Raw genomic sequence first — 22,255 nt, 5'->3', positions numbered from 1 at the left:
ATATATGAAATTTATTTGAATATGAACTTGCAGTGGTAACACACTCTGCTAAGGATTTGAAATGCTGTTATCTAAAGGAGCTTCACAAATAATTTAAATTATTGGACACTCTTAAAGCAATATTTTATGTTTTAATATGTGAAAGTAAACTTCTTATGATGGAGTGCAGCTCATTAGAAGGAGCTAAATTAATGCAGATTTCATGAAAGATTTTAATCTGGCTCATTGCCTAAGCCTCTGCTTCAGAAAATGCTGGAAGAAGACAAGGAAGCCAGACTTCACTAAGTCCTAAAACTTACATTCCCTCCACCGGCTAGAAGCTTCAATTTCTCCCTCTGGTAACTCTGGTTTTCAGCATGAATAAAGGCAGAGTTTTTCTTGTCAGCAGTAGAGGAACATTGTTTACGGAATTTCTTTTGCTTTTATATATTTTGCTTTGAATGTCATAAAAAGAGTAGTGGATTCTAGGTTTCAGGCATGAAAATAGCTATGGAGGAAATTACCACTATAAGATTTCTTTTCTATGCAGCAAATCTAGAACCTACCAATCCGTATCTAAACCAGTGATATTACAGTCAACTGATAATAATTCTTGAAATGAATGTTTGCCACTAGATTTTTTGATTTTGCAGTATATTTACCTGTATAATAATTGTGACAACAACATGAACAAAACAGAATAGAAATGAAATAACATAATAAACTATAACAACACTTACTTCAATGTTGTAAGTAGAATTAAAATAATGGCATAGAAAACCTAATTTATCCAGCAGCTTTCTTAAACTTGGTGGAACAAAACTCGGTTCTCTTGTAAAGGGTAGACCCACCTGATGGGAGATGCTTTTAATTAGATCTAGTCACAAAGTGGGTCACTACAAAAGGGGGCCTAAGAGAAAAAGCATATAAGCTTCCTCAGAACCCATCTTCCACCTCTGCTCCCCTGAAGAGGCCTAGGAAATAGTCCAAACTTTCTCCTTTGGAAAAAAACAACATATATTCTGTTTATGAAAATATTGCATGGTTGGGCCCCCTGGTGGCGCAAGGGGTTAAGATGCAACCTGTGAAGCAATTCACAGCCACTGCAACACGAGTTCGACCCCCGGCCAGGGAGGAACCCACATGGTGCAGCAGACCTCTCCTGTCATGCCAGCTGCTCCCTTAGCAGTGTATTTCAGTCAGTCTGCCTGTTCTGTTCCCCACACTGTCTCTGGTGAATCCTCTTACACCCCACACTTCTGACCTGTACCCCACTTCTTGTATGAATAAAATTAAAAAAATAAGTTTAATTTAAAAAAAACGAAAAAAAAAAATTGCATGATCGTAACATGATTTTCAATTCAATTAAGAAACACTCACTGAGTGATATTCTATGTTGAGCATAATTCCGAATCCTGGGCCCCCATATAAATAAGGCACAATTCTAGAACTTAAAGAATCTAATTGACTATGATAGAGAAAAAACTTTTAGCACTAACCAAAAAACAAAGTGACACTCTGTTTCATGAAAGGAAAAATTCATATTTATGGTATCCCAACTGACTTCATCAGCTGTCACTCATTTTTTCTTTGTCATATTGTTTTTATGTTAATAGAAGGATTTAGGATGCTGTGCTAGAGAAATAATATATAGTCAAACTATAAAAACTAGCAATATCTCAGTAATTTTAGATCCTGATGATCAATTATACAAAAGGAAATTGATAACAAACAATATGAAGCACATATATAAACAACACAAAGTGACTTAGAGATAGAAATGGAGCAGATTACTCAGCTTTCAGATGGGACTGTTAGAAAGATGGCTTTGGTCTCTTGCCATTTCCTTTAGAACTAGGGAGTAAAAGGTTATTTGAAGTATTGGAAGGATAAATTCCTTAAGTAGAGATGTTTTTCCTTTTCAATCTCTAATTGAATGAAAGGGAAACTAAGCCAATCTAAAACTGTTTTAAAAACTTGAACTCGGGCCTCCCCGGTGGCTCAGTGGTTGAGCGCTGGGTTGCGAAGCTGCCCGCAGCCTCTGCAGCGCTGGTTTGATCCTTGGCCGCCAGGTGAGGGTCCCACATGGCACACAGACCTCTCCTGCCGCCCGCTGCTCCCCTCAGCAGTGTACTTCGGTCCTTCTGCCTGTTCTGCTCCCTGCTCTGGCTCTGGTGAATTCTCTCACCCTCCCGCACTTCTGACTGTACCCAGTGCTTGTAAAATAAATAAATAAATAAATCTTAAAAAATTTAAAAAATGAAAATAAAAATGTGAGCTCCCTGTTATCTCATCCTTGACCTTCACTAGTTATTGTTCATCCAAATTCTTGATTTAGATGGTTTTTCTGGACCCTTTTCCTGCAGTTTGATATGACCTTTATTTTTCATTTTTAAATGAATTGACTTATTGGGAGTCATATTAAATTGAACACAATAAGAATGGAATTCTACATAAAAGATTCTAGATTTCTGAATGGGCACTAAGGACAATGTCATTTGAAAGAATTAACTGAAAGTAGATTTTTTTTTCAATAAATCTACCTTGCAGATCAAGTGTGAAAATGGTTTTTGTTGCAGCTGTGACTAAGGGAGATATTTATTCCCTCTGAAGATTCAGGGTTGCTTAAGTTAGGAATTTTAAAAGTATTAACATTCTGAGAGAGAAGCATGTCATTGTCCATATTACACAGATGACCAACTGCAAATCCAACCTAATTGGAAGCAGAGTTTTTGTAGATGTAATTAGACTAGATGAGGTAACAATGGAACAGGGCGAACCCTAAGTCCAATGACTGGTATCCTTAGGAAAGCAGGAGAGGACACACAGGGGCTTGCTCAGAGGAGAATGATGCCATGTGTAGAGGGCGGCTGAGACTGCAGGGAGGCTGAGGATGGCTGGCAACCACCAGACACTGGGAGAGAAACTGGGGACACTTCTCCCTCAGAGACTCCTGAAGTCACCAACCTATCAACATCTTAATTATGGACTTTGAGCTTCCAAAACTGTGAGACAATGCATTTGTTGGTAGTAAGTTGTTACAGCAGCCCTAGGAAACTGATACAGTTCCCAGTTATCTGTGCAACCCAGATCCCTCAAGCCTCATTAATATCTGGGTAGGTAAAGAATCACCCATATGGTAATAACTCAGATTTAATTGGACTTTTCCCCCATACTTTTTGTAATAGTCTCCCCTCCTCAAATTAAAACCATGTTTTATTGGGTATCTCTAGGGAGAGTGTCAGGTATGTATGGCTAAGTCTGCTCGGATAGCTCCTTCCACAGCTTCTGGGGACACCATGCTCTGCAGGCACTGTAACTGAAAGACGGGAGAACACAGGATGTCAAATATCCAGGGCAGGTGACACAGGAGGGTGGCAAGCCTTTCAAACCCTGCTGTCAGCACTGAGATAAACAGGTCCCACATCATTACAGAGTTGAGGAAATCACCTCCCTCCCCACTTCTCTGTCAGAAATAAGTTTTAGTTCATGTCTATATCATTCAACAGCTGAACAGTTGAATTCTTCTGAATAGTTAAACAGCTTTAAAATATTTTAACGTTCCTTTCTCTCTCCCAAGAAAGTAGGCAAACATCTATGAAGAAAATGGGGGGAAATTCAAGTAATACCCATCATCCAAACCTATCACCGCCCTTCCCATCAGTTAAGGAATTGAACCTGGCTCAACTCATCATCCTTCTCTTGGATATTTCCCTTAGGTTTTTGATGTGCTAACATATGGGCCTTGGTGAGTCCAACTGCCAATTCAGGGATGTCCAAATTCTAACAACAGATTAATGAAATAAAGGCCCCATTGATGTCTGGGTGATTCCAAAGCAAAGTTACCTTTTCCTTTCCCTCCACAGAAAATATTTTCAAGACTCCTCTGTTACAGTCCATGTTTTCTCCTCACATGAGATTCTGCAGAGGCTCTGAGACAATACTGGGAAAGTTTTTTTGTACCTACATTTTTCCACACACACACACACACACACACACAAATAAAGCTGAATAAAGAGAACAAAAGTAGGCTTACTCTAAATAAAATTGGTAGCAGCCATTATTATCAAAGCAAATATTACACCAGCTACAAGCTCAAGTACTGACACTCCTATCAACTACTCCCCTGTCAGCAAATGTATAATTGCAGCCACTGCAGCACAAGTTTGATCCCCTGCCAGGGAGCTACCCACATGGTGCAGCAGATCTCTCCTGATTTGCCTTCTGCTCCCCTCAGCAATGTATTTCAGTCAGTCTGCCTGTTCTGTTCCCCTCTCTGTCTCTGGTGAATCCTCTCACCCCCCCCCCATACCTCTGGCCTGTACCCTAGTTCTTGTACACATAAATAAATAAATCTTAAAAAAAAAAAAAGAAGAAGAAAATATGTCCAGTGTAATAGCCATTCTGGCTGACTTGCTCTTTTACTGGGGAGAACTAGCCCAGAAGTGGTAGAAAAGGTGCAAAAGAGATCACAGTTATGTATTGATCAAGTGCTTTATAATGTTAAAAAATCCAGCTCAGCATTGTAATGCTTGAAAAGAATAAGTTTTCTATGGTCATGGTGGGTGACTTTGGGAGAGGATGAAAAGCCTAAATTACAAACGTTAGGCTCTGCATGGCAATACAATGCTTTTCAGGATTTGTCTCATTTCTCCCTATTGTGGCCACATGGTCCTTCCAAAAGTTGATGGCATGGGGGCCCTCCTTTGGACACCTAAAGACAAAGTTTACTTGAAGGGTTTTGGAACATGTCTCTCATTTCTACCTTCACCTCCATTCCTCATCTTGCTTTTTACTTATTTTGGGGTGACTGAATTCTAGTTTTCCCTCTTATCCCTTTGATTCATCTAGAACAACCTGGTTGTTTTTTTCTTTTCCCAGGACATGTCGTCTTATAGAGCTGCTCTACACTCCATATACTGCAGCCTGGAAGCAGTAAAATACTCAACATTGAGATTTCCCCATGGTTACTAACATCTAAGTTCCCCTTAACAGGGAGGTGTGGAAATCGTACCTGGGAAGTTACAACAGCTGAAGAAATTTTCATAATGTATTGTTTTCTAACAGTGTTTTCATTTACTAAGCTTGCTTAGTAATCATAAAGACAAGTCATAGAACTAGACAAATAAAAAAATAATGGGAACAAAGTTCCTGCATATTTAAAATACTGCATAGTATTTTATTTCAGGGCCAAGAACTGCTTTACACATGATCAGAAGTCCAATGACTCAATACAGGAATATAATTACTTTCACTGCAGCAAAATAAATGATGACTATTAGTTAATCTGTCACAATTATTTTCATGATTATATTTCTTAAGAACTGCTTAAAGAAAGTATCTTTTTGAAACAATAACATCAATAACAAAAGGTAGTGAGCATCAAAGCAAAGGCTAATTTTTAATTGAAATGTATGAATCAAAATAAAGCGTGGTTGAGTTCATCATATCACTATAGAAGTCATCACATCTCAAGTGGTTTAGATGTGTGTGTGTATTATCTTCTGGGATCCACTTCTTCTGTGGCTAATGGTGGACAACAGCCTTTACTTGGGCATTAGTCCCAGCAAATGTAGTGACAAGAAGTAACTTAAACCAGGAAGCCTGAATTCTACCATATATCTTTCTGCAATATCTCTGTGCTAGATCAACTTAGCAAAGCTAGACTGTGTTTTCTGTAACTCCTCTGCATAGTTATAGGTTTGCATGGATCACAGAAGATCTTCTGTACAAGACTTGAAAGATGGAAATAAGACAGCACTGAAGGCTGGGGTCGAGCACCAGGAATTTGGGTTATGCACAAGTTCAAGTGAAAATTTGGTGAAAGCACCAGCTTCACCTTTATACCCATGGCATTGTGGCGGATATGGTAAGAATCACACATGAAATTCAATTTGTCTTCACTAATTCCAGTTGCTATGTGCCTCTTTCCATCCTTACCATTTCCAGTTTGTCCCTGCTCTCAGCCACACCCGGTTTTCCGAAAGCCCATACCTATAGTGACCTGAGACTCAACATTTGACACAGAAACTTCCAAAAATTGCATAGCATCCAATTCCTAAATAAATTACTCATTAACAGCAGTTCTGCTTCCATGAAATAACCTTGATTGATAAACCCTCTAATTAGGTAAATATAGGTATGCCTTAATTTCTAAACTAAGGATATATGTTTACTTTGTATTTACCCCAACTCTTGTGAGACTAGACATCTCATATGAAAAAATTGTGAAGAATATATAACACACAGGTGAAAAATATTACATATGCATATACTTGTATACACATTTTAAAATACAAATTGGTGTATTGTCTGTGAGCTCTCTTATCTAGGAATAAAATAATCAATACTTTAATTGACGCGATTAAAGACACAAGCTAATTTTTAGCCTTCCCAACCAGTGCCCTGAGCAATCCCATGACATATGCAAATAATATTGAAGATAATTAAGGAAGATAATGAAAAACTATGAAAGTATCTGAAAATGTGAAAGATTATTCAGTTGTAAGATTATTTTTTCTTTTTATATCAAATTTGTCTTTGCAAACTAATTGCATTCAGGTTTTGATTTCTGACATTAAATGCTACTTTCCTAATTTTTCCTCCAGGACTTTCATTTGATCTCTCATCTGTCATTAATGAAGATATGAGATCTTTGTACTTGTTAAAATCACCATAAACACTTATAGAAGTGCTGGCACATGATTTATATTAAGTAATGTTTGCCAAATGAATGAACAGATCAATCAGTTAATCAGATTATGGTCTGGTCTGCACTTAGATCCTTTCTTAAATTGTTGACGGAGAGGAAGCACCTAATTGCTGATAAATTCACACATCATTTTCCAGATATAAAATGTGTCTCTTCAGATGTGCTTTAGGGTACTGTGGTTGTGTAGTTCTCTGGTGAGCAAAATAGACAATAAGACAGGGAGAACTTGGTAAAAGCAATGTATTCTCTTTATTTTTATCCTTAGGTACTTATTTACATCTACTAAGATTCATCAATGACTTTGGTTTGATAATATAAAATGCCTAGAGGAAAGGCCAAATTATACAACTTTGTGTACCTTAGATGCTGGAAAATTTCATGAGTATGAACTAAGAGTAGTTGAGAATCAGGTCACTTTTGAATGAGAAAGATAAAGTTCATCTAAAATATCACCTCCTCCTACTTTAAATACCTGGATTTTTTCCCTTTTTTTATGCAGCATGAGAAACGCAGAGTAGCAGAAGACTTCACATCCCCTTTAATTAAATATGTAGGTAGATCTGTCTGGTCAATTGTGTTAGACTAGTCTACCACAATTAGCACCAGCAACGAAAGCATGTGGTCATTAAAGGGGTTAAAGTCAAGGTAAGAACCTTCATTTTAAATTCGTGCTCTTTGCTTCTTTTGGGATACCAAGATGGATGTAATGGATGAGGGGATAGTAAATGAAGTTGCCATGCACATGTTTCCCAAGAGTTTTATGTAATGACATGACATTTAAAAACTTAAGCATGGAGCAATACTTCAACTACTTAAGGGATTTATTTTCATATAAAAGTTTGAAACTGATCAAATTTCAAATAAAAGTGACTAGAGTTAAAAACTAAATTTTTTATCTTGATGACCTTGGTCTGAGTGTTATAATAAATGTTTTAATTTACATATTAATGCTGACTCTGCCTTTAGGTAAAATTAATATAAAGATCCCAGGAATTTCTTAGTCAACAGGATTACATTTATAGCCTGTTAATATTAAGCAGCTACAATGTCCCCTTTCACCTGTTATAATGAAAACAATACCTTAATGAGAGAGATATTTGCGCTGAATGATAGTTATAATGAAATGTCTTCAATTTTAGGTTCTTTAGAGGGGCAAAAAAGTCAGTTGGATAATGGAAAAACTCCTCAGACAGAAGGTCAGGTTGCTTATTCAAAGGTCATACCATTTAGTATAATTGATTTAAAATATCCCTTGTTTTAGTAGGCATTGGTCAGAAGTGGGAACTGAGCAGAAAAGGGAGATTTTATGTACAAGGAAACTGGATCATTAAAGCCTGATGTAAAATGTTATTTTAGGAGAGTAGGAAGGCCAGACAGAGGGTAGTTGACATATCCTAGTACCATGTTACCTGACACTTCATAGTTCATTATATAGCTATTCAAATTAATATTATAGTATTTTCATTCCAAAGTGAAAAATTGGATTCCTAAAGAATTTTTGTAGGAGACTTAAACTTCATGATTAAGAAACTTAAAGCTTATTTTGTAAGACTAATTTATTAAGCCAAAGTTATTGTGGGAGTTTTTTTAAATATAGCCCAAATTCATTGAGAGCTAGAGTCTATGGCCTCTCCCCTTGAATTTGGGAGAATTTGAGACCACAACAGAAAAAAATATGATTGATTCTAGGTCATAAAAAGAAGAGAAGCTATTGTCTTGCTCGCTGCAGCACTTTCACAAGCACTCCAAGGTTGCCATGCTGTGAGGAAGTTCAAACTAATTCATGCAAGAGTCAGCATGGGTAAGCCCCAGCACTGTGTGAGTGAGAAGACAGACTTCCAGCTGCCAAGGCCCCATCTCTTCCAACTCCATTCAAGTACAGCTTCGTGAAAGACACCAAGGTGGAACTGTGCTGCCTTGCCCTTTCAGAATGCTTCACCTCAGAAATGATGCAGCTCATAGCAAAACGATTGTTATGTTATGACATTAAGCTTTGAGTTAACTTTTCATGAAGAAACCGATTACTAGAACAAAATTTTCTCTCTGGAAGTAGAGTGTGTCTGTAACACACATCTAAAACAGCTGCTGTTGCTTTTGGCCAGAAGAGAGGGTAGAAGTTGAGCTGCTTGAAGAAACTGATCATGGAAGCTAATGGGCCTCAAGGAGGTTGTTAGTGAGGGCTTAAAGAAACTTGGGGAACATGTTACTTGAAGATAGAGAAAAGGAGACACATTTTATGTAGGACACAAGGAATGTTTTGTGATTGAGGCTAGTTCCTGAATGGCTTCTGCTTTCACAGGAACCCTCAGCTACCATATAACAGGCCTGAGGCCACCAAAGCTATGAGGAAATCCAAGTTAACTCTTATGACCAGACAAAATGGAGATGCTCTGGAACTACATAATGAGCAAGAGAGAGAGCCTTGGCAGACCCTAGATTTCTCCACTGTTGCAGCTCCACCACTGTCTAACAGCTACCTCATGAGAAACCTTAAACTCAGATTGCTCAATCTAGTCCCTCCCAAATTCAAATGTCGTGAAATATAATTGCGCAGATGTTGATGTTTAAATCATGGGTCTTGGTTGATTTCATACATGGAAATAAATAACCATAATGGCCATACTTAGATGAAATAATGCCCTTTTGTTTGTTACCCACTAAACATGTGGAATAATAGCCTATTTAATAAAAGACTATCAATTACATTATGTACATCTTAAATTAGAAGTACTAATTATTATCTATTGCTTTTCATTTATTATATATTATTCACTAAAACTGCAAGATTTCCTCTCTACTGTATTTCAATGTGAGGCTATTAAATGATTTTGTACATTTGTAGAAATATGCACGAATAGACATGCTGTTCTCTGAGCAAACAGTGCATTTCTTTCTGACTTTCTCATTCGGAGACATTAATGTCTGGCTCAAGTTCCAGTTTTCAGAGATAGGAACTTAGAGGCTTTTAATGGATGACACATTAAAATATTTACAAGTACTATCCCAACAGGAGTGTCCTGAATTTCAAGTATACTAACTAGAACTGAATTCTTGGAATGTGAGAATAGTTTTACAGAAGTGTGTGTGTTTTCATTTGTTTTGATTTTTTTCTTTGCACAAGCTAGATTTTTGCAAAACAGAAATTCAAGGTTACAAAGAGACTGAGAAATAATACTAATAAAGTTTCCAAAGTTTATCTTTAAATTGTGAAAAATAGTATCTCCAAACTGCAATCTCTTCCAACAACCCCTATCTCCCCACTCACTACCCCAGAGCCAACTGGGAGACAAGTCTCAGGAGGCTATGTCAGCCCTGCAGGGATGAGAGGATATGCAGTCTGGAGGGGCTAGGGTGGCCATGTGCTTCACCCCATTTTGCAATGGTGTGACAGCAGGTGATGCTGGCTCTCTTCCCTAAGGGAAACATGGAAAGAAGCAAGAGCAAAACATTCCCAGTGGCACGATTTTAGCAGGCACTATGACAAAAAAGCACTGTGCTGAGCGTAACAAAAGTGTCAGCAGCAGCAGTGAGAAGAGTTATGGGTAGGAGTGCACCTGTGTGATGCCTGTGAGGTCAGTTTGAAGCAGTGGGAAGACAGGAGGTTTCTGAAGTCCATAGTTGTCTGCCACTGCATACAGAGAGTATCAGGCATGGGATGAAAGTGGAGGAGGGGTCTTGACAGTTCTAGCACTGAAGCTAAACATTACCAGGGGGGAGGAGGAAGAGAGAAAGGGTAGAGGACCAAGGTTTGCTCAAGAGGAGAGATGGCTTACAACCCCTTGACTTCCTTGCTGGTTTAGGAAATTATTATACTAACATAGAAAGAAAATAAGTGTTTTTCCCTCTTCCTTTCTTAACAGAACTAGAAAGCCCATGGGGGAAAAAAGAGAGAAAAACAGAAATATTGGGAAACTATCCACCCACATAATGGCTCCTTAACATTAAAATTCATTATATCAACTGGACTGAAGGCCAGTGAGGAGACTTGCTTTCCTGTTTGGTGGACATTTCTTTTAAATTATATTTATTCTGTGTTTTCCCCCCCCCACTATTATTCTACTGTATTTGGGGTATATAAAGCAGTTTATGTCCAGACAGCTCTAAATATTATACAAGTCATCTAATTTATTTTCAATCTCTGGAATTTTATATCCATGTGAAAGTTTTCTAGTCAGATCCTATAAATTCAAAGATGTGCATTTAGTACACTTACCCCAGGGGCTTTTAGATGCTGAGAACTGTCAGGGATTATTTTTAGATGGAAGGCAGGCAGCATTTCTATAAATAGAGATGCCACAGAGTGGAGCCCTCTGCATTGCTGAAAGCAGCCTTTGGGGCAGAAGTCATGAGCCAGAACTCAATAATGCCTGAATGAAGGCCATGCAGAGGCACAGGAGCTGACATTCCCTCCTGGGAGTTGGTAAACGAGGCAGATGGCTCTGCTATTAAAGACATATTTTGCCCTACTTTTTTCTGTAGTGATGGTAGAAGAAAGTGAGTCTATCACTTTTAGGACAGCCTCTAAAGCAGACATACACCATAATTAGATTTCAGTTAGCCAGAAGGAATCTAGATGTGTTGGGAAGAGTTTGGAGCTTAATGAGAATTCAGTCTTAATTCACACCAGCTTTTTTTTTTTTTTCAACAGCGGGACAAAAGCAGAAAAGTGTGCACCTAGAAGTTACTGCAGGGAACCTTAGTTTTTAGAACATGGGGTGAGCAGGTGCATGGAAAGGTGGGCAGTAGGTAGTGACAAAGGTGAAAATTCTGGATTTTATTCTGAAAGCAAACTTAGGAAAGAGGTTTGGGCTAGGAAATTCCAGTCTAACCCCTGAAAATAGAAAATATAATTCTGAAAGTCTGCTGACAAACACTTCTGTCCAATGATGAACATCTTTACACATCTCCCTGTGAAACATACACAAATATCCCACTTCAATCTATCAGGTCTCTTCTCTTAGCTAAGTAGGTTCAGTTCAGTTCATAATATTTTTCTTAATTAATGTGGTTTTGAATTCCTTCATTTCCCCAATTTTTCTTCTTTGAATAACGCTAGTCATTGGGCTTCAGTGTGAGCATCGCCCCCTCTGCTGCAGGCCAGCTCTGTGCCTTGCTCTCCTCGGGGCCGCTCACCAAGGCAGAGCAAGAGGTCTGCAGCCCCATCCCTGCCACCTGCAATCTGGTTATCCAATTAGGTCACAATCTCCAGTGGTTAATTCTCCTTTCTGTGGTCTCCAAACACAGTTTGAAGTTTCAGAGGGAAGTGGAGATTACTGCCCGGCCCAGCCACACCCTATGCAGACAAGTGAACTGTAGAGAGAGCCATCACTCCACCCAGAGTTCCCCATGAGAAGAGGTAATCTGTATGTTGATTGTTAAATTAAAGTCTGTAAAACAGGGCATCCCTGGTGGCACAAGAGGTTAAGCACAGAGCTGTGAAGCTGTCCACAGCCTCTGCAGCACAAGTTAGATCCCTGGCTGGCCAGCAAGCTACACACATGGCACAGCAGACCTCTCCTGTCTCGCCCACTGCTCCCCTCCCCAGTGCATTTCAGTCAGTCTGCCTGTTCTGCTCCCCACTCTGTCTCTGGTGAATCCTCTCACCCTCCACCTCTGGCCTATACCCCAGTTCTTGTATGTATAAATAAATACATCTTTCAAAAAAAAAATTTAAAAAAATCTGTAAAACATTTGCCAAGAGTATCAGGTAAGTGGGGCAGACCTCACTCTGCTCATCATCTTTTGCCTCAGTAATCCTGAAGGATTACTGCTTCTTAATAGGAAATTCATGTTGCTGCCTTACTTCCAGCTTCATCTCAAAGCACTCAGGTTTTCTAGTGGGGTATATTGAAATAGACCTCAATTTTTTTTTTTGCATCATTTCTGGACTCCATGTTTTAAGTTCTTTCATAACCTTATTAGGTATTTTTAGCTAAATTAATATAGTTTGAATAAGCTACCCAGGCACTGTGGAATTCACATAAAACACCATGATATTTCTTATTCTATATGATCCAACCAACGCAACTTTAAATTTATAGAGAAATTCAAGGAGTTATTACAGTAGTAAGAGTATGGGAAGCACTGCCCCGGGGGAGAGAGAAGGCATCTTGTTCACATTGACCTTTTTATGATGGTGAGCCATCGTTCAGCCAGATTGCTTGATGATTGGTTAAATCTTATTAAAGAAATTCTTTTGTGAAGAACCTGGATGTTTTATTGCTACTGAGTTGTGGGTCTTGGCAGAGTTAAGTGCTTGTTGTCCTAACATTAACTGCAAGTGGAATGAAATATGAAAAGTCAGTATTGTTCACTAGATAAAAATATTGTGGCGCTTTTAACAGCAAGCAACTTTTGTATTTGGAAAAGTATTATCCAAAAATGAGGCTGTGTTTCAAAATTCCAATGGCTGTTGAAAATAGCTGTGGTATTCAATAAATCTGGGGGGCCTAATGTCACTGCCTTGAAAGTATAACTTGGGACAAGATATAATTTCGCTCATATTGGTCAACATAATTGTTTGGTAATTAAGTCTAATGAAGTTTCCATAGGAGTATTGAAAACCACTTTTACCAGGTTACAAGCTTAACATAATTGCAATTTCTATGTTTTGGATACAATCTACCTGTTTGGATACTTAACCAAATTTTTCTTTTTGTTGCTCATTTAATATGTATTTATCATTTGTATTTATCATCTGAATGCTTTTTTCCTGAAATTAAACAGGGTTAAATTATAAATCTTCTTTAAATCTATCTCATGTCAGAATCTTATCAAAATACAAGTTAGAGATAAAAGTGCCAAGATATTCAACACAATAACCTGTATAATTTTAGTATCATAGCTATGAACATTCTAGACCTTACGTGATTTTTTTCCCAGACATTTCAAACATTGAAAGTAGGGTCCTATAAAGTATAACTATTTGTCTACTCATTGAATAGTTCATATCACATTTTTGTACTAATACAGATGAGATTTGCACAACCATTGATTTTTGTTGGATTTCTACCAAAGTTATGATTATTTAATGCCTTTATATTAATCTCTTTTTGTGCTGTTATGGAAAACATTCATTTTGAAAATCTATATTGTATAGAAGCACATGTCTTTAATGAGTCCAAATAGAACAGTCTTACAGTTCATCTAACACTTGTACTTTGTGATGTAAATTAACAGGGAGAATCTGAAAAGAACAGAACTGTATTTCAACTATTTTTCATGAAAATGTAGTCTTTGTCTTGTGCAGACCATGTAGATATGTCCTTTTATTTAGTAAATATTCTTAAAAGATAGATATGCTTTATTATAGTTAAAATAATTTTCAATTATAGTTTCTGAAATTCTTATAATTTTTTCTATACATATTGAAAGTTGTTTACTGACTTATTTTTATTTGAAATGTCATTTTCTTCCTTTTTTGCAAAAAAAAATTCTTTCTGCTCATGAATTGAGTGGACATCTAATATTTTCATATGTAACTTAATATTTGGACAGTCCAAGCATTTTTCATCGGATACACTGTAGTTATCATCTGTAAATGTTTAATTTACACCTTTTTTTATGTCTTCCCCGTGCTTGAACATTTGGTAATAATTATAATAACTGCTTTTAGTTTCATCTCCTAATCCCAGCAACTGAATCAGTTTTGGATCTGTTCTGATATTTAATTTTTTCCTCACTATGGAATATAAAATGCCTTTTGCTCATGTTTAACAATTTGTGGTTGGGCATTTAGTGAGAATTTTACCTCGCTAGGTGCAGCATATTTTTGTGTCCCTTTGAATCTTGACTTTTGTTCTGAAGTACAGTTATGTTATTGGGAACCCTTTGATCTTTTCAGATTCTCATTTAAGACATTTATGTCTATAGCTAAATTATTACCCATTATGGAGGAGTCAAGATATGCCTGACAACTTTACCCAATGACCTATGAAGAATGCTATTTCCTGGTCTGATGGATGGTAACAGGCACTATTCCCGATGCTGTGAAGGGGCCACACAGACTTCCTTCTAATACTTTGGATTATTTGGTTTTGGACTCTTGGATTTGGTACTTTCCCCAGCCTCAGGGAGTTTCCTCACATGCATGCATATTCTAATCAAGACTTGGTTGAAAAAATGGGTTGACCTTCTGCAGATTATTGGAGTTCTTTCTCTCTGCTACCCTCTCCTCTATATTCTTCTTTCCTGTGAACTGCAATTTTAGTTTCCTGGATTCTCAGTTCCATTTCAATTTCAGTTCTTGGTGAGAACCAGCTGTCCAGGTTGCAGTAGTGGGGATATCTCACAACATGAAAGTGGGACAACTTATGGGGTTCACCCATTTGTTCCCAGTGTCTCAGGGATCACTGTCCTGCATTGCTTAATAGCCAGTGTCTCAAAAATCACTGTCTCCGATTCCATCGTTTTCTCTCCCTCTATGACTTCAAGTGGAATGATAAATCTTCCATCTTGGCGAGCAAGTGAATCTCATTCTGTCTTGACTTACCAGTTTCTCTTTTCTGAAAGTGCTCCAATCAAAGTCACCCATAGGCTGCACATTGCAAAATCCAATGATGAGTTCTCAGGTTTCATTTTACACAACCAGTCAATTATAGTTCGAAGTTAACTCATTTTCTTTAAAATGCTCTTTTCACTTGTCTATAATTCTCTTGGTTTTCCTTTAACAATTTAGTCCTTACACATCTCCCTTGTATCTCTACACTCAACCCCCAAGTGATGGTACCAAGTTTCAGGTTATTTATCTTTGGATACTAACTCCTAACATATATCTAGTCCTCCAAATATGAATACTCAAGTGTCTACTCAAAATTTTACATGTGGAAAGGCATCTTAAACTTGATATTTCTGAAACTCAACTCTTAATTAGTCCATTCCTCTTCGTAGAAAATGGCAGCTGTTTTCTTCTGAGTGCTTAGGAGAAGATTTTATAGCTTAGGAGTGCTTTGATAGCTATTTTTCTCCAGACATCTACTAGCATGTAGACAACTCTATCTCACAGTCTCCATCTGTTTCCACCTAATCCAAGTCATGAACACCTCTCGGCTGCCTGATTGCAATAGTCTTCTAGCTGGCCTCTCTGCTCAAGCTCCTGGCCCTCTAGAGTATAAATTTCACATGACTTCTTAATTACTAATTTCAAAATGTGGATTGGATGGTGTCAATCCTACACTTAAAATATGATGGTGTCTCCCATGTCACATTAAGATAAAGTTTTAACTTTTACCAGCAAGGGACTATATGTCACTAGGACTCAGAAGCTTCCTTATTCTCTATTTACAATGACCTCCTTATTTTCTAAAATATGGAAAGCACACGCCTGTCTCCAGATCCCACTGGAACTTAGTCTTCCTTCTGCCTGTTCACTGGACCACTGTCCTCTGACATGGCTGATTGACTTAATTGTTTCTTCCAGGTCTCAGCTCAAATGACAACTACTTATAGGATCTTTCCTGATCATCTAATATGAAAGCACACTGTCCATTACAGACCCTGCCATGTCACTTAACTCTTTAATTGAGCCATATTTTTCTTCACAGCACATATCTTATCAGACATCTTAAATACTGGTGAATTCCCTGCTTTTTACTCTGGATTGTTCTAAGAAGCAGGGCTGTTTATAGATACATGACTAGACCTGGCACTCAGTAAATACTCAATATATATTTGTTCAGTGAATGAGTGAAAATCCGTAGTCACAGACACTTACGATCAATGCAGCTGCTGCAAGTGAGACAAATTACCAGGTAACTTTTGAAGCTGGATGTAGCAGCTTCTTTTGAGGTTCTCTAAGGAATTCCTGAAAGATATCAGTTAGTGAAGCCATATGTGAACATGTCTTCTGTTACTGGCACATCAGAGTATTTGAAACAATTCAAAGTCATCATATAGAAGTATTTTCTTCTCATGATTTCAAGAAAATAAAACTTTTTCCAACTGAGTAAATGTCAGCCTTTAAGTCCAGGGGAGGAAAAGAATTATTTTCAGCTACTTTCTAATATTTTGATTAGGTCAAAAAGGTCCTATTTTCCTTCCAAAAGAGTCAGTCACCTGGGCACATGATGAAAATATTCTTTCAGTGTTATGAAAATTCACCCATTGTCCTGACTTGATTTCAAGCATAAAAGAATGTTTTACTTATTCTATTGCAACAAGCAGCTCATCAATCTATTCCATTCTTTTTATCCCTGATATTATTTCCATTTAGGACATAATTTATGTAACACTTAAGTTTGAATATGTATTATTATTTTTTTGTTGTTCTTAATGAAAATCTTTCTCCTCAATTTTGGCAATTGAAGATTTTTTTTACCAAGACAATGTTTAAATGAAAGTTCTCTGTGTCTCTGATATGGCTCCTTCCATTGAAATGGATGATTTTTTTTTAATTGACAAACCATTGATGTATAACACTATATAAGTTTCAGGGCTATAACTGATTTCTTGCATATAAAAAAGGAACTAAGTAGGGGAGGCAACTTAATATTTTCTTATAATATTAATGACTCTATATATCTGGGAAGACATGCTAATGCACAAAAATAGGGAGAGTATGAGGCTATTAAGTACCTAGCACATCATTTTTAAAGACCAGAAGAAGAATTATAAAGGGTAGTGAGAATGTATATCAGAAAGGGACGGCAAAATGTGCAAGAGACATAGTAGCCCAGTGACAAAAAGATACTCCATGTTTAAGAAAATGGCAAAAATAAAAACACTGCAATCTTTAGTTAGATCTATGTACCACCAAAATATTACCAAATTATATAAGGACATATATGCAAACCAACAACAACAACAACAAAAGCTTTAGTTAATTGTCAGGAGGCATTATAGTCTTATTATTACAAGTAAACATCCTTTCAATATTGAATTATATCTTTAGAAACTGTATTTTCACAAATCTTAATCTTTCTAAGGAAGTTAGCAAAGTATATCATTCCTATTTTACTGATAAGAAAACAGGATCACTTAGGAAAAGTGATTCTCCCATGTTATGTAATTAGCCCCTGTTCTTTGCAAATGGTTATAGAAGAGGCTTTCCTGCTGTAATATGCGGAGGAAGACGCAATTAGAATCGTATGTAATGGTACACGTCAGGGTCCGCTTAATGAATTGCAGAGCCAACAATCAGACTTTAGTTATTAATCAACAGGATGATCTTTTTGCTTTGGGGAAAATAGGGAAAACGTTTGCAAGACCTTTCTGACCTGCCTCAATCAGACAATGAATCACCTTAGCTTTATGAGTGCTTGCCTCTCGCTACTTCCCAGCCATTTCTCTAGGAAGAAAACAATCCCACTTAATGAGACCACTTTCCTCTCTGCTATAGATTGTAGGTCTGGAAGCAAAAACTGTAGCTCCTTCCAGGATAGTCCCCAGAGTTAGATGTTTTGTGCTTGTGGTTTCTGCTCCTAGGGCTCCCTGTTACATTACGCCCCCTGCTTCACCAATGGACTTTGCCCGGCTGGCCTAGGAAGGCATTTGAGTCTGACCCAAGACACTCAGACTTTCAACACTGCTGCCCTGCTACTCCTTACTGGGCTGAAGATGATGCCTCCCTTACCTTTATTTCACCCTTGACCAGAGTTAATGCTAGTTTGTTGACTATATCAATCAGGAGACTCCACTGCCACCATCCACACACATCCCCTAGATCACTTCCTTCTAGCATTACAGAAAGCTCTTTTTGAACAAGATTGTTTTTAGAAATGCAACACAGTGATTTTTTTTCTAAAAGTAAAGTTAGAATTTCCATTTTATTTAAAAGCCTTAGGGACATTGTAGCTGAGGAAATGCATTCTTCAGTCAAAAGACTTGATCATACTGTCCTTAGAGATGACAGTGGGTATTTTGCTAGAGTAAAGATAATAAAATTAGACCTATAATTTTTGCTTAGATATGTGGGAAGTAAATGTATGGCACTCACAGTGCTGGCTCAGGCTCTTAGACCTGAGCCAAAGGAGCGAGGACTCCATTTTCAGTAGCAGACTCTCTGATCTGAGTGCCTTCTGGGGAAGGTCACGATCCAAGGTCACAATCTCAGTTTTTCCTAAAGAAGCACATTGCAATATGTAGAGGTTTTAGCATCTTTTTTAGGTCATTCATAGTTGTTTTATTCTATATCCAAGTGCCTAAAGCAAAGTCCTGGATGACCACTGGTTCTAACTTTCCTGCCAGCAAACAACCACTCATGATAAACCTTGAGCCTGTCACTCTAGACAGTGCCTGGATAAGAGGACTGGTGTGCTATAAGAAAACACCAGAATTTTTTTTTTAAAGACTATTTATCAAGCAAGACAAATAATTCAGGCAAGAGTGAGACCCAAGCAATACTAAGCTTCAGAGTGCACCCTAATGTACATGTTTCAACAACAAAAAGATTCATGTTTGATGATATGTATTTTTGTTCATTTCCATGGTTTGAGTTAATTTCATCATAAAGTGTTCTTTCTATATAGATGAATGATTTTCATACTATAAAATTTTATATTTATTCATACTCTATTATCCCATCCTCAGGCATTTACTCAAGTACACAGATATATAAAAAAGAGACTGGAACACAAAGGGTAATATGTTCAGTAAACATAACCCTCACATTTTACATCGCACAGACTGTGTTTGAGTTCATGCTCTATAAGTGGTGTCATTTCTTAAGAGATTGTGGCTTCTTCTATTATACTTCAATGTTTCTATTGGCTCATACATTTGTATATTATAATTCTTTGCACCCAACTATTAAATTATTAATTGTCATATCTTCCGATAGGTGTGGGTCTTATTTTGCTAGAGGACTGGTTTATTTTGTCTATCAATTCCGAGGAATAGGAATTTCAAAAATATTTTATTTGCATCTGCAACACTTAAGATTTTACTTAAAGGATAGCATTTTAACTTAATACTGTATAAAGATAGCAAGTGTTTTTAGTTAAGGTAAACAGAATTCACGGCAGAATCTACAAGGAAATTTCTGGATATGCATATGTACACACAAGCGAACACAATAAATATGCAGTGTGGGAATTCAAAATTAACCACAATTCTCTCTTCACTACAACATTAATGAATCCCTGAATATCAAATGTGTAAAGAAAATTACATTTTCCTCATTACCCTTATTCTGGTATCTATTAACCTGCTTCTCTGTAGCCACAGAAGTCCTAGTTAGATTTATAACTTCTTTGCAGTAGAAAATAAACATTAACTCTATGGTTGGTTAGTTTGTTACAAATGGTTAAAATTTAGAATTCTTAAAGGCAAATTATTTAAAAAGTTCTATTTGTGTTTTGTTTGATAAGGCATGGATTTCAATAAATGCACCAAATTCAGGTTGTAAGGCTCTCTCCTACTTACTACAATGTCTTTTTTCCCCCCTTCTGTCAAGCATTGAGAAGAGATTCAGAATCTTCCCTGGTTCTTTACAGAAACTGGAAAAATACTAGTTTTAGTGTTCTCAAGAGTATAGTTACCCAGTGTGTTCATTTTTTAGAAAGCTCTCTGTTTTATAATTATTTCCATGTATTTCTTATACCACCTCCTTCTGACAAATCAGTAGTGGGAACTATAAAATAAAACTATCAGTACTATATAATATTGAGCATTTTACATTTAACTATTTTGTTACTGGGAATGCTCAAAATTTTTTCCCCACATAAATTAATGGTAATAGTACATCTAGATCCAAAAAATAGCCTACTAAGTAATACCAAATAGGAATGTTCTATTTTCAGATAGTAGGGGGATCCTATATATTAGGAGAAACCTTCATTCTTCATCTTATCTATTATTTGCATACAGGTAACTTACTACAAGAGATGACTTCAGACTCAAAGAGAAACATTCTGAAGCAATTGACTGGAAATAAGATGATAGGATGTCCCTGTTTATAAGGCCATTAGTCTTTGAGGAGCATAGGAATGGACAGATCCCTGAGAAAAGATGGAAAACAGATTCAAATGTTTCTCTTCTGTTTGTTATACCTCTCATTCTATTTTACTCTCCTCATGTGATTTGAATATACTTTGATTTCTTTGCAGTAGTCATTACACTTTTGACTACTACTCATATATCACCCACTTAAAGCCTTGCTTATTAGGAGCAATCCCTTCTTGAAGAATGGTAGCAAGCAAGGCAGCGGTCCAATTTGTCTGAAAACAAAATCAGCTTACCTTTCAGGATAATCTTTTAAAAATTCTCTTACTCTGTATTTAGTAGAACTGGCATGACCCAACTTTATACCAACGAAGGCTGTACTAGTGCTTTAGTGACTGTTTCAATTACTTTCCAAAAAGTTCATGTGCCAGAAATACCCATAATGATACTCACTGTGCAGCTCTCACAAGAACTTTGATATCACAATCACCTGCCACTGAAAATACTTCAGCACACAATGCTCCATGCACATCTATAATTTATATCCCCTGCATTGAGCTGCCTGTTTTCTGTATTAGAGGCATTTTCCTTGAGCATGCCCATGTTAGAACTGATTAAAGCACTGAGACAAGGACAACTTCCCCAAAGTCCAAGGTATGGCAAAAAATGACAGGAAAGTTCTGAGAAATCAATGTGGACCTTCAGTCACATAGCCACATGGTACATGTTTAACAGAGGATTTGTCAGCATTCTAATCTTGGTTGTATTCCTAGTTCTGGACAAGAAAAAAAGATGCCATTACAACATGAACTGCTAATGAGGAAAACTTCCTATCACACCAATGATCTTAATTTACTTTCGTGATTTTATAAGATACAGTAGGGACTAAATGCAAAACATTTCTGGTAAAATAGAACATCATCAAAACAAGGCCAATCTCCTTTAATGATTTGTTTTATAATGAACATGGAGGCCATTTGATAAGACTGGAGCTAACTTAAAAATTCTCAGGCAGGGCCTCCCGTGGTGGCACAGGCAGTTGAGTACCATGCTGTGAAGCTGTCTGCAGCCTCTGCAGCACTGGTTTGATCCTGGCTGGCCGGCGAGGGACCCACATGGCAAGCAGACCTCTCCTGTCTCGCCCGCTGCTCCCCTCAGCAGTGTATTTCAGTAGATCTGCCTGTACTGCTCCCTGCTCTATCTCTGGTGAATCCTCTCACCCTCCCGCACATCTGGCCTGTACCCCGATTCTTGTATAAATAAATAAATCTTTAAAAAAAATTCTCAGACAGATTCAGTGTATTCTGAGAAATCTAGCTTCAAGAGAGCTATACAGGCTACCGACCCCTCTCTTGGGGATTCTGAATTAATACAATGAAAACTCTTTTCATAAAATCTGATTCACTACCTTTTCTTGACCCATGCCTTGTCATTTTCAAGTACTCTCATTTTAGCTTTGACTTTGACGTCATCCTTCAGAGATAATAAGATAACTCACAAGTAATTCCCTTGCCTTAATCTCTAGACATCTTGTTGCTTACTTAAGTCTAGCAGGTATAAAGAGGTAGATTAACTGAAAATACCATCTCGTTTCTCTCTGTATATCAATACCTTGTCCTAAGGCCACTATCCTAAGCATTGTTTCTGAATTCAACACTCTAAATGGAGTTAAGACAGAAGCTGAAT

General features: G+C 37.3%; 1 long non-coding RNA gene and 1 other non-coding gene across 2 annotated transcripts in view; both read right to left on the bottom strand.

Moving 5' to 3' along the window:
* LOC129145098 (uncharacterized) overlaps positions 1 to 22,255 on the bottom strand; it is a 188,744-nt gene that overhangs the window by 51,604 nt on the left and 114,885 nt on the right. The window lies entirely within an intron of this gene.
* LOC119239665 (small nucleolar RNA SNORD5) lies at positions 3,444 to 3,512 on the bottom strand. The gene has a single exon (XR_005123942.1). It is a non-coding gene; the product is annotated as a small nucleolar RNA SNORD5 (small nucleolar RNA).

This window comes from Talpa occidentalis, unplaced genomic scaffold (genome assembly GCF_014898055.3).
Source record: "Talpa occidentalis isolate TD23 unplaced genomic scaffold, MPIMG_talOcc4v2.1 talOcc4.11, whole genome shotgun sequence".
Classification (NCBI taxonomy): domain Eukaryota; kingdom Metazoa; phylum Chordata; class Mammalia; order Eulipotyphla; family Talpidae; genus Talpa; species Talpa occidentalis.
Note: the sequence above shows the minus strand (reverse complement) of the source record. Positions and strands in the feature narration are given on the sequence as shown.